Source organism: Chionomys nivalis, chromosome 21 (assembly GCF_950005125.1).
Source record: "Chionomys nivalis chromosome 21, mChiNiv1.1, whole genome shotgun sequence".
NCBI classification, from domain to species: Eukaryota; Metazoa; Chordata; class Mammalia; order Rodentia; family Cricetidae; genus Chionomys; species Chionomys nivalis.
The window spans coordinates 15,216,623-15,231,248 of record NC_080106.1 but is presented as its reverse complement, the minus strand read 5'-3'; positions in this window follow the sequence as shown (position 1 = coordinate 15,231,248).

The following is a 14,626-nucleotide window of genomic DNA, read 5'->3' as shown; positions in this document are numbered from 1 at the left end:
CACTTCTAAGTCATTTGAAAATAATTTCAAATTTTTAACTTATTTTAAAAACTGTAATCTAAAACACTGTCATTACTGTTAAGGTTTATAATAAGCCAACAGATCTTCTTCTATCTTAGCCCAGAATATGGCATGCAGATGGTACTCCTATGTGGAAGGAAGAAAGGAAAGACAATCTAGAGACAGGGAAATGGAAAACAGGAACATTTGACATAAAGAAAAAATATTTAATTTTTCTCATTACCCTTGCATTAAAATCAATGGTAAAAAATAAAAACTGGTTTTATTTCTAGTGACATAGGTTTAACCTTCTTATCCTACAAAACAATTATGTCTTTGGTAATATACCTCCTCCTAACCGAGTCAAGAAATATAATCTAAATCATGTTCTCTGCCTATACTTCCCATTGTCCCTGATCCGTAAAGATGCATGTATCTCTCCCATAGAAGGAAGCAGACTCGTCACGGCTAGCTATCTGAGATGGCCACCTCTTGATTTTGTCCTTTCCTACAGGCACAGTTGAGGACACTGCCACTCAACCCCTCAAAAGCTGCAACAATAAAAAGTTCGCTATGTTTAAGTGAGCAGGTGTCTACCTCACAATTTCCTATATTTTCATATCTTTTTTTTTTTTTTTTTTTTTTTTTTTTTTTTTTTTTTTTTTGGTTTTTCGAGACAGGGCTTCTCTGTAGCTTTGGTGCCTGTCCCAGAACTAGCCCTTGTAGATCAGGCTGGCTTCGAACTCCCAGAGATCCGCCTGCCTCTTGCCTCTGCCTCCCGAGTGCTGGGATTAAAGGCGTGCGCCACCACCGCCCGGCTGTATTTTCATATCTTGAAGAAAATCCCACCATCTCCGAGTGGCGGGAAGGATAAAGGAAAACTGAAAAGAAAACTGATTTCAGTCCAATAGCCAACGGAGGAAGGAAACCCAGACACGGGAGACTAGGCAGATGTTTAGGAGAGCACTTGCGTGGATCCCTGATTTCAGATCCCCAGAAACCCTGTAAAATGCTGGGTGAAATAACATAATGTTTGTAATCTTGCACTCTAAGATTGGAGATGGAGATGGGAGGACCTCTCAAAGCACACTGGATAGCTAGCTTGGTAGATGTGTTACTGCTTCAGGCCACTCAGAGACCCTGTCCCAAATAGAAGGTGGGAAGAATGGAAAGAGCTGGAGGACATCTGGGGTTATCCCCTGACTTTTATGTGTGTGCTCTTTACAAATGAACCTGTTCCCATGAGTATACCACCACACCTGAGTATAGACATGACAAGTCTTCCCCCATTAAAAAAAAAAAAATCCCACAGTGATATGGATGCACCTCATTGGAGACCTGAGAGGAAGGATCACTTCCCATTCAGCTTCTCAGAAATGGGACATAGGTAGGAAAGTTGTCCTCAAAATCAGTAGGGAGGGAAGAGAGTTTCTGATTCTGCCTCCTTTATAATCAAACCATCCCCAAAGATAAGGAGCACAAAGGATACAACCCAAGGCAATGACAGTGGCCCCCTACAACAATTACTAGTAACAGTATAGGGGTCAGACCCTTGGAGTCTAAGAACTAATTTTCTAACTCGGGGTCATTCAACACAATTTAGGGAGTCAGGCCACGGCGTGTGGACCTGTAATCCCAGCTACTTAGGAGAGTGACTTGGGGGATGGCACGTTCAAGGCCATCCTGGGCAATTTAGTGAGACTTGATCTCAAAATAAACAGTAGGAAGAGTGGAGGGTGTGGCTTGGGGTAGACCCCTGGCCTCCCATGAGTGAGGCATCACGTGGAGTCCATCTCCTCTGCTATGTATGCCCTACTCTCCAGTCAACGCCTGACTTAGGAATTCCCAGTGTTTCTTCCTCACCTTCGGTGTGGCAGCACATCTTATTTTCGTATCAGACAGACATTGAACCACGGTTCCTTGGTTACCTATACAGGAAGGTCCCCCCCCCCCCCTTTTTCCATTGTGGATCTTACTCTGCGTGTGGTATGCTTGCTCCCTGACTTCTGTTTTTAGCCCTTTCCCAAGCTCTACTATTAAAAGCCCCTTGCTTGCCAAAGGCCAAAGAGGTAGTATTAAAACGAGGCTACTTATTTCCACAAACAAATTCTAGGCCAAGCTCCGAGCTCATGGAAGAGTAGAATGCACATTTTCCCAAACCTCTGGGAAGTATCAAACCACCTAGGAAAAACAAATATCTTTTGTGTGCAGGCACCATTCTCTCCTTCTTTACCCATCATGCACCAGGGGGAGTTTAGACACCAGCTCCCCCTGAGCCTCAGGCCTGGAGCAGTGGGGACTGGTAACCGCCATTAATCAGAATCACCTGGAACGTTGCTGTAACTATACATTCTTGGCATCCTTGTGAATAGTTCAATTAAGTGTTTCTGGGTTTCCGACGTAACTAAATATATTGCCAAACAGTAATTGGGACCCACTGTACTTCCACTTCAGTTTGGATGCCAGCGCCACTTCCTACTGAACAGGATTTAAAGCTTCCGGATCCCCCTTTCCACTGTGTGCACATGTGAAGAAAGCCTCGCGCTGAAGGATATAGGAAAATGGGGCAGAACCCTTGCTATAGCCCGATGGGGTGGGATGAGTGGCAAGGGCTGATACCTGTGGTTTGATTTGATGTTGGGATGGGAAAGAGTGATTCAGAACTCTCAAATGATTTACTTCTCTGTCTTCTGGTTTAGTGTATATCGGAGGCATCTCTAAATCTATATGATATGAAAATTGCATTTTGGAGAGAGAGATAAACATCACACGTTTTGTCTCTTATGGAGAATCTAAGTTTATACACGCAGAAACATACATGACACTAAATGCCAAGTGGTTCTTTCAGCGGATGAGCAAGGGGAAATGAGAGAGGGCAAATGGGTCAGTGAATATGTATAAAATGTCACAATGAAACCCATTATCTTTATTGTAATTAAAGTAATTAATTACTTATATGTAGTAACACTCTCATGTCAGGCAAAAATCATTGGCTCAAATGATGGGCTCAGGGGGACCTGCTATAATCTTTCATTGGTATTGATCAACTCAATTATATACTAATTAATTTACTGTGTGGCAGTGGTGGGACTGTGGGACCTGTGTGTGGAGAGCAGAGGACAGTTTGCAGGAATCTGGGCTCTCCAACCATTGTGTGGATCATGGAGATTGAACTCAGGTTGTCAGGCTTGTCGACAAGCCCCTTTATCCACAGAACCCTCCTGATGACCAACCAGCATCCTTTTTATGTGTGTCTACTAGCTTATTGGAAAGGCTGGGCGAGACAGTCAGGCACTATCTTTCCTTCCTTTCTCTCTGCAATAGCTCCTAACCATAGTCACAATTCTTTCAAATACAAGTGCAATAGAACCTAAAACTAAAGACTGAATATAGGGAAATAGAAGGTGTTCAAATACAACTATTAAAAATTTGATCAGATAGAAGCAGATAAAACAGGCAGAGTGAGCCGGCCCCTGGTACAATTCATCTTATTTGAAGAGGAAGAGCACTTGAAGGGGCTGGAGAAGGGTACAGTGGCTAACGACATCTGTTCCTCTCTTAGAGGGTCCTAGCTCCATTTTCAGCAACGATGGTCGGCAGCTTACAAAAGCCTGTAGATCCGGTTCCTGGGGATCTTCCAACCCGTGAGTGTGTGCTACGCACACATGCACATCACATATAAAAATGAAATGACTGAAAAACAGAGGGGTTAACATTTGAAGCTAAAAGCTGCTCTCTCACAGGGCGTTCCATCCTCAGCTGTCCAGTCCGCTGTCCTCGTTTGATTCTCTTGCCACATTTAATAGGTACTCATCAAGTTTTGTTTTTACGTCTTTTAAACATTGATGCCATAGATCTGTGTCCTTCTTGCTTCTCTTCTCTTTTCTCACCAGATAATCTCCATCTGGAGCACAGGTCTAATCCCTGAGACACACAACTGCTGCCACCTGCAGGGTTCGCTGGGCTTGATCACCAAACATCCAGCTGGACATGTTGACAGTTGGCGTTCTCTCATAGTAACAAAGCAGGGGAGCTCCTGGGACCCTCACCTGAGTATCCAGTCATCCATCCACACTGGATGTGTGCAATCTCTCATAAGTGCACATGGTGTCTGGATCTTGGAGTGGGATTGGAGGATACAGGAGAGGAAGGACCAAGGATGAGCTTCCATCTGTGTAACCGTGGGAAAGCCATCATCCACGCTGGGTGTGGACCCTCCATTCCAGTGTGTCTGATGTTAGGTCACTCCTGTTCCTGCTTGTGACCCCTCACCCACTGCTCCGTGAGCTCAGTAATCTTATTGGTTCCTAGAATGAACTTTGATGAACTGCATCTCACTTGGTCATTGGGACCTTAATGGGAGTTTGGGGGAGACTTAAAACTCTCCCAGAGAAGGAATTTTGGCAACACCCTCCCTGAACTAGTAACTCCCAGACTTGTTATCCCAGCTCAAATTTCTCCTGTGCTCTCGACACAAATTTCCAAACACTTTGAGGACAGTTTTATTACTGATGTATCTGAAATGCCTGCAACTGCCCAGGCACCATCGCCTACTGTATATCTATGTCCCAACTTCCCAGGGCCCAGACTGCAGTGGCGTTTCAATTGTATTTTAATAAATAAAGACTGCCTGAATATGGGAGAGTAAAACAGTCCCCATGCTCAGCCTTACAGGCCAGGTTATGGTAGCACACACCTTTAATCCCAGTGACCACAATGACACGAACCTTTAATCCCAGTAGCCACGCTAGTTGCTACAGTAATCGGGTGGTGCATGCCTTTAATCCAAGCCCTAGAGAGGATTATAAAATGGGGCTTTCAAAACACAGTCTCATTCTGAGATTCTGGCAGGCAGGATCGCCATTTCAGACTGAGGTCAAGGTAAGAGCCAGTGGCTGGCTGTTTTGATTTTCAGATCTTCAGGTTGAACCCCAAGTTCTCTCTCTGATTTTTTATTAATCGTGCTTCACCAGACTCTAGGGTACAGGAGCTAAAATGAAGGAGGGTGCCAATTAATCCCCAAATCTGTCTTCTAAGTAACAAAGCTTCAGTCTCTCTGCATCCTACCACAGTTATCTTATTACTGATCATTTGCATCTGTATCCTATAGGATTTAACAATGGGAGATGCTTCATCTAGGTAGACTACCCTGATTGCTCTGAATGCAAGATTGTACCCATAGTTGCCAGTCTCTCCATGGCCTCTGTCAGGTCACCAAGACAATGCACGAGAAACCACAGGCTCCACTCAACTCTGCTGCCAGATCTTTAAAGCAGATTTGTCAGCTCCTAGAACCAAGAACAGGACAAGCATACCCATGCCTTGCTAATACACTGCATGGAAACCAGAAGGAGAACCACCCAGACCACTGAATCCAGCACAAAACCAAACAACCCAACTCCTGCAGTTAGCTGCAGTCTAGCACGGCACAACCTGGAATCAGCTGGGAAGAAGGAACCTCCATTGAGGAATTGCCTCCATCCGATTAGCCTATGGCCACATCTGTGGAAGCATTTTCTTAATTGCTAATTGATGAAAGAGGGCCACTGTAGGTAATACTATCCTTAGGTAGTGGGGCCTGAGTTGTACAAGATAACCCAGGTAGGGGTAATAAGCCTCTAATCAGCATTCCTTCATGACCTCTGCCTCAATTCCTGCCTCCAGGTTCCTGCTGGAGCTCTGCCTTGGTTCTCCACAATGGACTTAAGCTGTAAGATGAAATAAACCCTTCCCTTCCTCAAGTGGCTTTTGATCATGGTGTTTATTACAGCCTCAGAATGCACAATATAGCATCAGCTATGGCTCCCTTGAGAAGACCATTTCCACAGCTCAATGGGTTCCACATCTGCCTGGGAGCCATGTCCAAATGTTTTAACTCCCTCCTTCATTCCCGAAATTTTCCTCATTTTTTTGTTCTCTCCCTCACTCTCTAAAACACTCTTGTCTTTATCTTTTTCCCTTGCTGGGTGAACTTGTTATGAACACCCTGAGACCAACTTGACTCTCTTTAGCTACCCAGACAACAGATGTTCACATCTTAGGTGTACCCTGGCTAGTGCTTCTCCTAGAGATATGAGTTAATGGCTATGTAGGCACAATGGGGTTATTTTTAAGGGTCTCTGGCTTCAGGGGGAACCTAAAGAGTAACCAGTTGAGAACCAATCATTGTCTAGCATCTCCACAGTCAGAGTGTGATCCTGACACTGGTTACATTAGCATCCCTTTGGTACAAGAAAGAAACAGAGGCCCAGGCCCCGCCCACCTTGCTGCTGCCATTCTTGCATTGGTTCTAGATTCCCAGTGAATGTATGGACGTTACATGTCAGGTAGCGCCATTCTAGAGCAGTGATTCTCAGTCTTCCTGGCGCTGTGACCCTTTAATATAGTTCCTAATGTTGTGGTGACCCCAACCATGAAATTGTTTTAGTTGCTACTTCATAACTCTAATTTTGCTACTCTTATTAATCATAATGTAAATATCTGATATGCACCCCCTGTAAAAGTGTCCTTCAACCCCAAAAGGGGACAAAAACCAAAGGTTAGAACCACTGTTCTAGAGTCAAACAGATTGAACCTTGGCACTAGTTGGGATATACATGAAAAGTCTCTTGTCCTCAATGAATGTCCTTGTTCAAATCTACAAGACAGTGAAAACAATAAATAATGCTGTCTCACATAGAAGAAAGAGCAAAAGGAACCAGCTTTTGTGTTGCTTAATCTGGATTGACAACCTAAACTCTTACTAACACAACCACAACCATCAAGTTTGTGGTCAGGTTGGTCGGGTTAGGTACTTCCTAAGTGATAGCCTTATTACTATCTTTTTTTTTCTCTCCACCATCATTCCTCTGCCCACCATGGTGGCACTGTAGAACAGGGAGCCTTTATTCCTTTATACAGCCAACAGGAGGAGGCTCCTAGACCTCAGATTCATATCCAAATTTAGACATTTCAAATTTTTAGCACACAGAAGATGAAGGTTTCATTGACTCACCCACATTACCCAGTTTCTCCCTGTGATCTGGCCTTTCTGATACCCTGTCCACCCAGTTGCTTAGTGTCCATCGTGAAGAGCATGTTGTGTGGGAACCTACTGTGCATTGTCCAGACCCTTTCTGTCTATAAGTTATGTGGCTACTGAGCCCCCTAGGCTAAAGACTGGCTGTTAGACAGGGTTGAAAGTCCCATTTCAAGAACCAGACACTTAGAACAAATTATTAGAACTCTCAGAGCTTATGTGAGGAATTAGTTTAAGGAGTCCAAAGTTCCAGAGGACTGAGATGTGGGTAGAAAGATGTCTCTTATTTTTAAAGCAGTCTGGGGTTTGTTTGCAGATGTCCAGACAGCAATCAAATACTAAACATTGCTTTCTCCCCACCAGACCCATCTTGCTCTGCAATTGGTTGGAGTACCCCATTTGGGGGATTATCAAGGAAAAGTCTAGAAAGCTAACCTTGAACTGCGACAGGAAAGTCTCAGCCCTCTGGAGCGTAGTTATCCGGGCCTTGCAGTGCTGGGAGATTTTATGTATATGACATGAGGAGCTCCCATCTCTCTGGACAAAGAGGGTAAGCATTTCCTCACTGGGTGGCCCCAATTAAACACGGTGCCTAGTGAGTTTCCGCCTAGCCTGTCTGGAAGTCAGCCAGGGCTGATTAGAGAGCAGGTACGTCAAATAGCCCAGCCTCACCATGATGAAAACGCCCTGGAAACCTACTAAATGATATAGAGGAAAACCATTACAATCGAAGTGCCTGCCTCCCCTTGAAAAACTACACACACACACGTCTTCAGAGCTGCCTAAAATCCTCTCTGCTCGGCGGCTCAATGGCATGGTAAATGACAGATCTCTTATGCCCTTCCAACCAGGAGCACAACGCTTTAATTATGAAACAGTTGTTACTTGGTTTGAAAGAATGTAGAGAAGACAAAAAAATAATCAAGCATAAATAAAAACAAAAAACCCTCACAATCAAATCAAATAGATGGCCACAGATACTGTGAAACAGGCAGGTTTGTGGTAATTGTCTAACTTAAATATATTTGTTTTTCGGGTGAGAGAGACAACATAAGCTCTTCTTGCAACCTTTGAAATACAGAAAAAAATTTAGAGGGAACGAGAACAGCTCCGTGCAAGGCTGAGTTCTGATTGTCAACTGGACACTGTGTAGAGTCACCTGGGACAAGAGTCTTTGTGAGGGTTGATCTAGGTTAGATAGGCTTGTGGATAATGACTGATGGGAACTTCTTTACTACCTCAGGGGACGTGGAATACTTCACCACATAAATTCTCAAAGCCTGTCTCTAGGGATGTACTTCACCAAGGCTGCACCACCTCCGCAAGGGCACCACCAACTGTGGACCAAGTGTTGAAAGACCTGAACCTATGGAGGTGGAGGCACATTTGCGTTCAAAACACCACACACTGCAACCTGGAATCCTGAGCCAAGTCAACATTTTCTCCCCTAGACTGTTTTCATCAGAGGATGAAAACACAAGAGACTGGGACTCTCAACACCTTCCCCTAAAAGATAAGCAAAGTCCACCTGATCCCTGGAGGGTGGTTAGTGAACCTTTGGGAGGTGGGGCCTAGTTACGGGAAGTGGTTACTGGAAGTAAGCCCTGAGGCCACACTTCTCTGTCCTTTCTCTGCTTCCTGCTCCACCCAGGTGTGAGCAAGTTCCCACTGCTACAGCCAGGAACCACACGGGTCACCATGCCTTTTCCACTAAGATGGACTGCACCCCCAAACCGTGAGCAAAAATAATCCACGTTACAGATAGGAGAGGGGTAACAGAATGCCAATAAACCATGAGGAGGTAGGTGATACAGATGACCTCCCACAGATTGTATTCGAGAGCCTAGAACACCATCTAATTTTATCTTACTCTTTGTACCTCAGCCAGGTGACAGTTGAGTTCATATTGTTCCTTCAAATGTCAACACAACACTATCCCTAAGTCCCACATACCCTATAATGCAGGTCTAATATCCTCTCCAGAACTGGTGACTTTCTGGAATTTACTCCCAAGGTTCCCTTGGCTTCTCCCAAGCCTTGAACAATACCTCTCCCCCGACTGCATCAACCCAGATCTGCAATGGAGCCAGCTTTCTCTGCTCCCAACCACTGAAGGGAGGCGTGTGTATGGATAGAAGTTGTTACTAAAGTTGGGAGGGCCCAACTGACTTTATGTGATTGTGCTAAAATACACAACCCATAAAACTTGCCATTCCGGCCATTTGAGAGCGTCGAGTTTGGTGGCGGTAAGTGCACTCACTGGGCCACATGCAATCATCTCTGCCATGGAAGGAGTTTTACATCACACAGGTGGGAAGTGATTCAAATGGAATATCAGATATCCTTTCAAGTCTTCCATGTGGCTTAAGGTTTTCAACCCCCAGAAGACGGCCCCCTCCCACCCGCTCCTCCTGTGCATTTTATGCAGAACTGTTTAGCCCCACTTCTGTTCTGTCCCAGGACTCTCTGAGTAAATCAAATGGCTTGTTAAAATGCTCTGAAGGTCAGAAAGATGGTTCCTTCCTTGCCTCACTCCTCCGCAGAGCAAAAGAATCAATAGAGGGGCTTCAACCTCCATTCTGCTTACCCAGTTTCTACCAATGAAGGCCACCCAGAAGGCGTGGGTGTCCTCATAGAAGGCAAAAGTCCTGTCCCCTTAGGCTCAGAATCACTCCCCAGTACTGTCAGTTTCAAATGGCTTCTCAGTCAAGGAGCTGGGAGGAGCCAAGCCTCAGTTTCTCACCTCCCATTCTGGCTGACCTAGTGAGTCTATTTACAAAAGAAATTTATAGAGGTCAATGACTGGGGGAGAGTTTAGGTCGGCAACAGTGTGAGTTCAAATTTCTCCATGGGAACACTTTCAAACCACCCATGGATTGACATCCTTTCTCTTCTATAACAAGTAGACAACTAGACCAAGACAGACAAAAATCATCAAAATAGGGCAGAGTGGCCCTGCCGTTAAGTGTGAGCTGCTTCTGCAAATGACTTGAGTTGGATTCCCAGCACCCTATTAGGTGACTCAGAACTGCCTGTAACTCCAGTTCCAGGGGATCTGATGACATCTTCTGACCTCCATAGGTACCTACACTCATGTACACACACTCACATACATACACATGCACATAAGCCTACTTGAAAACAAAATAATCTTTTAAAAACCAAAAATAGGGACGTGGAAAGATTGCACTGCTGGATTTTGAGGTTTTGTGTCTAAATGGCAGTTTTTACCTGGATGCAATTTCCAAATGTGGGATACAAGACAATGACCAGAGGCATTGTTATTGACCACACTGGACTGGAGTTGTTATGACGACAGTGTGAAGAGGTCAGTTTAATGCTCAGTATCCCACACTGTACAGGACCCGTGACTAAGTGGTGTTCAGTCCAGTTAGAGGTTTCCCGCTTAGCAACTATTTACCAAGTACTTTCCGTGTGTTTTACCTTATGCTAAGAGTTGGAACTGCACCTTCTTCCTTACACTATTTTTGGGCTAATAAGGACAAGTGGATGAAGAGTTTCCTCCTCCTTTGGCATGTAACATTATTGTTATGATATTTCCAGGAGGTCTGTAACGTAATTATCTTCTCTTCCCCACCTCTCCTTTTTCAAATATAAAATAGAGTAGAAGTTCAGAGAGATTGAATAGTCTTCCCAAGGCAGCACAGCATCTGACTTAGTGCTTCTGATTCAAAATTTCCACACACAGTTGTCTGCAAGCTAAGAAAAATAAAAATCAAAAAGCAATTTGTAATCTTAATACGTGATCAAAGGATTGCTGAAAAGATTGCCAATTTTTATTTTTTTATTTGTTTGCATTTAATGACTCTACCAATACAATTGCTACTAGCTTCTCTGTAGTAAACAGTTTTAGAATATAAGGCTGTCACTTGAGGTGGGAGAGAGCCAGGAAGCATACAGAGTCCATGATTATAGGGATCTAGGTTGCCAAGTTATTCTATTCCAGAGGAATTATGGCTTCCTGAAAATCTTCAGCAAAAGAGGAAGTGGAAAGGGGAAAGAGTGGAGAGGAGGAAGGGTATCTGAGAATTTAATAAACAGCATCAAAGAAGAGGAAAGAGAATCTGAGTGGATTTTGCAAATGAAAGCACGAAGTGAGAGGCTTCTTCAGTCTATCCACCCCCTTCCCGCCAGCATTTCTATATCTGGACACACGACTGCTCCCATTTTTACTAGAATCCTATGAGCAAGATCAAATCCTTGAGGACCTCATAGTGGAGCAATCTACAAGAAAAATGGGAAGGGAGTTGGGAAAGCAGCAAACACCTTTGATTGTGATGCAAGTTGACTCCAAGAGAAAGAAGGAAAAAGGACTGTCAAATAGACCCACAGACCAAGACCATCATATTGCGGTACTCGTTTAAGCCACAGAACTCATCTGCTTCTGGGATGTGCTGCAAATGCCACTCTGTGCAGCGGCGCTTCCCCTGCCACCCTGTCTTCCTCCCATTTCCCCCCAACCTCTGCTTTCATATTAAAATCTTAGCTTTGCTGCTCAGACCCTCCTATTTCTTTCTGTGGCCACTGGTCTTAGGATCTCAAACTATAAACTAGTCACAGGCCAACAATACCTCTTTTAAGGGGAGCCTAAGCCAGGGAGTTGGGCCAACAGACCTCATTCACCCCATGGTCTTCCCTATCCTCAGGATGGCCCAGGGGATAATGGCAAGGTTGTGCCTGAGATGCTGGACCGTGGCCAGCCAGCTGAGAGTCCTTAGGTGGGACCTGAAATAGTAATCAAGCAGGGTAGACAGAGGTGACGAGCTTTCGGTTCTTACCTGAGTGCTCTGTAGGTGGCCGCAGGGCAATTGACTCAGATCCAAGAGAGGCACCTGGCTCCAAGCTGGCATGGTGCCAGTTTCAGAGGGTAAGCTTGCCCTGAATGATGGTGTCTGGACTCATTTTATGCGTTATTGTTGTGAGACTCCTTAAAATTAATTCCTCACTGAAAGACGTTTGAAACCTAAGCCTCCCGAGCCTCCCTCTCCATCTTATTTGCAGTTGCAGGCACTTGTCCTTGCTGAAACTGAGGAGGGTCTTGCCAGTCAGCCAATCACTTGAGGAAACTAAATCCCCGAGCAATACCCAGCACCGCAATGGAGAGCTTTTCTACGCGTCTTTCAGGAAAGACGAAACTGTTCGCATCCCATCGCATCCAAAGGCAGACCTTGTGGTAAAGGAGGAAGGGATGATTTCTCAAGAATGCTGGGAACATGGAACTGGCAAGTGTCTTTTTAAAGCACAGATGGGCTGCTACAGTAGCTCATAAAGTGTGGTGTATCCATCATCAGAAATGCAGAGTTTTGATAAGCCGTCTACCAAAGCCAAGGTTATGATGGTGAGCCCCAGTATTTGTGTCAAGAGGCTAAAAGAGGAGTTACAACCACAGCCACTATTTTCCCTGTTGCAATATGAAGACAAAGATTGGGTTCTATGAGCACAAATTGCTGGAGTGCAAGTGTGCTTCTCTATGGAATGATCGTATAATGCCTTGCCACTGTGCGCTCCTTCAAAGAGTTATTGAATGAATCCTACATGCAGGTCTAGACAGTAGGCATTGAAGAGCATCACAGCAAATATAGACTTCACCTCAGGAGCTCACCCTATAGCCCTCTAGTAAAAACAGCTGATACTCCAATTAAGAGAATCACTAACTGCATATGTACCAATTAATAAAATGCTGTGAATCAAACAAAGATTCTTACATAATAGCAAATGAAAGATGAACTGTTATGAACTGGATGATGTTGAGTTGGGATATAAATTAGTGGAGGAGTTATGATGAAGACAAATTATAACAGAGACATTTTGGGTATGATAGAGTTGTGATGAAGAAGACTTTGGATAGAGGCATTTTAGGCAGACAAAAGGAGAATGCATTAAGGCCCTGCCTCTGGCTATAGTTGGTTCATTCAAGCAAAATGACTGGGGTGGCTTGAGGCAGGGGTTAAAGAACAGTGAACTAAGAGAGAGGATGGACAGTAGACACTTTGAGTTAGTCTTAAAGGACTGGTCTTTGTAACAAGACCTTTGGGCATGCACGGAAGTATGTTCAAAAGAAGGGCTAGGACAAGGTAAGGAGAATAACTTTTGAAAAAAAAATCGCACAATGAGTGCAGAGTTGGGAAGAGAATAAAAAAGCAAGAAGGACAGAATACAACCAGCAAACACGGTTGTTCAGGCCAGAGGCAATGTGTTCAAGGAAACCAAGATGGAGAGCGTGGAGATTTAGAGATGTGGAAGGAACTGGGAAGATTCTTCTGAAAGTCCATAGGATGGAGGCAAACATGCTGAGGATGAGTCCAGCCCCCAGCTAGTGTGACCCGAGGAACAGGATGCTGTTCAATGAGGTAATACAGGGGTTTGGGGCAGGATGGATAGGTAAGCCCCAGGAACTAACGCTTTCAAAAGTTGACCGTTACGTTCCCTTGAGATATCAATCTAGAGGAAGCTCTCAGCCTCAAACTTCAGACTGAAGATAATACTGAAATGTACACGACTCAGGTTTCTAAGTCTCAGAGCTGAAGGCTCCAACGAGAGCGCAGAGAGAGGAGATGCTGGGTCTCAGAGTCCAGCCAGGATGGGCTCCATCCTGTGTGAGCAGAGCACAGCAGGAGCTTGACTGAAATTTGTGTCACAATACAGAGAGGAAAGAAGAGGAGGAGGATAGACAGAAGAAGAGAAGAGAGTATTGGGTTGAAAACATGGTATGCCTTCGGAACATCCTTTTTATCCTTCCTAACCACAGTTTCCCCATTAATTCTTGGTCCATATCTTCCTGTATGACTGTGTGGGTGATTTTCCACAATGGAATCAGAGGTGTGGGGAGAGGGGATGCCTTTGAGCCCTGTCTGCCTTCATTAAGCTTGTCCATTTGTGTTGAGCTTCTAAATCCCCGAAGAAGTAGGAAATAGTGAGGTAAGATTTAAACATAGCACGTGTGTTGCAATGACAGCATAGATGGTCTTTGTTGTTTTCATATCCTCAAGGAAACATGAGAATAACCCTATATGACCCAATGCTGCATGCATCAAATATGCTAGCTACTCCATCTGGCCTTTCTCACCCTGTTCGACCTCATCAGTTTTAGAAGTCTACAGTCCTTTAGAAGCCTCATCTCTTCCAGAACTATTACCTCATGGGCATTTTTACAAATCAACTTGAAAGAAAAAGCACCAGCAATTTTAAGAGACAAAGAAATGGCTGTGTTTATAAAAGTCTGGGAGCAACCCCAAACTGAGTTACATGTAAAAAGAAAAAAGTGATGGTCACTGGGAAACCTGGGGTTCCATTTTGCGCTTTTACTCTCATCAGTAAAAGAATTTAAAGATGAACTCAGAAGGGAAAGAGGAAAAACAACAAGGCAGGCGAGCTATAAATCCTAGTGGCTAAGGGGGGAGATGAAGAAGAGAGCGAGCTATACCTCTCAGAGTCCAGGCCGGAGAAAGCTGGCATGTTCAGCAAGGAGATCTGCAAGCAGCTGTGTGATGGAAGGGGAGGGGGCTGCAGAGAAAGAGGAAGGAAACTCAGCGTTTCAGAGCACGGTTAGGCTTCTGGCCAGTATCTGAAAGAGAGAAACAGTAAGGG